Below are 2,500 nucleotides of genomic sequence, written 5' to 3'. Positions count from 1 at the left end.
AAATAACCTTTTTTCCTTTGTTGAAATGTTTTGAAAATCAAGGTTAAATGGAAACATCGTTTATTATCACCTCTGATTGCAGTATTTATTTTTATTAACCATGCCTTGAATTCCATATGTAACTTTGGGATTGTGAATTATTATTAAGATTTCTCCACCTATTATTGTATTTCATTTAGATGAAAAGAAAAAACGTTCTGCCGTATTTCAGTCGTTATTAAAAGGGTTCTGATTATTCAGTCATTATCATTGTCACCTACTGTACCATTTTTGACGGACTGACAAAAGTTCTACAATAGCAGTATTGGTATGCACTTTTCGTACTGTAGAGCCGCATCATCATCATCATTATTATTATTATTATTATTATTATTATTAGTATTATTATTATTAGTATTATTATTATTTTTATTATTCTTATTATTATTATTATTATTATTATTATTATTATCATCATCATTATTTTTATTATTATTATTATTATTATTATTATTATTATTATTACTTGCTAAGCTACAACCCTAGTTTGAAAAGCAGGATGCTATAAGCCCAGGTGCCCCAACAGGGAAAATAGCCCAGTGAAGAAAGGAAACAAGGAAAGAAATATTTTAAGAACAGTAACAACATTAAAATAGATAATTCCTATATAAACTATAAAAAAAATTTAACGAAACAAGTGGAAGAGAAATAAGATAGATTAATGTGCCCGAGTGTACCCTCAAGCAAGAGAACTCTAACTCAAGACAGTGAAAAACTATGGTACAGAGGCTATGGCACATCTTTGGATGGACAATTCTGCCTCGATTAAACATGTTTTGAAGTTCTTTTTTTTATAGATAGATCGTCCAACTTCAGACATTGTTTATAAGAGACTATTGGTCTTAACCTTTAGGAACTCCATTGAATAAAAGACAAGATTTGTATTCCCTCTGGCTATTCCGGTTACATTGTTCCAGACTTCACGTTCTGCGTTTCAGTTGCATGATGAATTTTTGGTTCTGTACCAACCGTGTATCACACGATCGTACATAGTTCATTTTGTGTTTACCATATGCTTGTATCTTCGCTCTTCCCTCGCACTAGAAAGAACCTGAAAAAACATGTCTGTTTTTTTCATCGGTAACGGTGTTGATTTTGAACAGGAAATTTCCTGTTCGTCACAGGAGCTGATGGTGGATGGAATGATTGTCGTCTTGAATCATGACAGAAGAATAAAGACTGTTACACTGTTATATTTATTTATTTGATCGATGCCATGATATAAAATAGATTGATAAACATGATTCACTTCTTACTGTATTTAATGATCCTGGAAGATAAACCAAACTGCAGAAAATGCGATTACGGTAACGGAGGCTCGGACGTGCTCGAGGAACAAAACCAAATAAATCTATCAAGGGAAGAGTTTGTCAGTCAGGTGCCCGTCTCTTCCTCCTCCTCCTCCTCCTCCTTTCAGTAGGTCAATGGAGACCTTTTATCTCTGGGCGTGGGAGGTGTCGGCGAAGTTCATTTCCAAGTCCGCACCGTTATTTGTGGCATCAGCTAATGTCATTGTGTGTGTGTGTGTGTGTGTGTGTGTGTGTGTGTGTGTGCTGCAGGATTAGGTATGATACTCTCTCTCTCTCTCTCTCTCTCTCTCTCTCTCTCTCTCTCTCTCTCTCTCTCTCTCTCTCTCTCTCTCTCTCTCGATACTGGGTAAAACAATTTGGTTCAAGTACCTTACAAAATATTTGTTATCCACAAGAAAATATGACATTTAAAAGGTATTGAGCTATGCACTCGAAATAATTTCTAATGGTTTCTTTATATATATATATATATATATATATATATATATATATATATATATATATATATATATATATATATATGTGTGTGTGTGTGTGTATATGTATGTATATATGTATGTATGTATATATATGTATGTATATATACATGTGTGTATAGATATATATACTGTATATTATATATATATATATATATATATATATATATATATATATATATGTATGTGGAGTGTGTGTATGTACGTATGTAGCCTACATTTCTATTAAGACAGATATTATTTAAATTGGACCATCCTAAAAAAAAGGGAGGCTCCAAATCCCTCACACTTTAAGAAACATCAAACAAAGATATTGCTTTGTAATGAACTTATTTTCAGGAACTGCTTAATTTTTCTATTATCAACATTTAGAAATCCAATGTCATTCCTATAATTGACAGAAATATATTTGAATAGGCATAACACGAACACACATCCTCATCAATATTCATTTACAGAAAGCTTTGTTGACCGACATCTCATAGATAAGTGTACATTGAAGTTTTGTAAACTGTCCTGTCGAGTCAATTCCAATTCTCAAGCAGAGAGTAAACACTTATGTTAAGCTCTTTGAGGAATAATGTCGAGAGGAGGACTTGAAATTCTTTTTTTTTTTACCAATGGTGAAAAAATAATGAGAGATTGTTTTTGTGACACAGATTGAGGGCTTAAAGG

The sequence above is a fragment of the Palaemon carinicauda genome, chromosome 21 (genome assembly GCF_036898095.1).
Source record: "Palaemon carinicauda isolate YSFRI2023 chromosome 21, ASM3689809v2, whole genome shotgun sequence".
Lineage (NCBI taxonomy): Eukaryota > Metazoa > Arthropoda > Malacostraca > Decapoda > Palaemonidae > Palaemon > Palaemon carinicauda.
Note: the sequence above shows the minus strand (reverse complement) of the source record.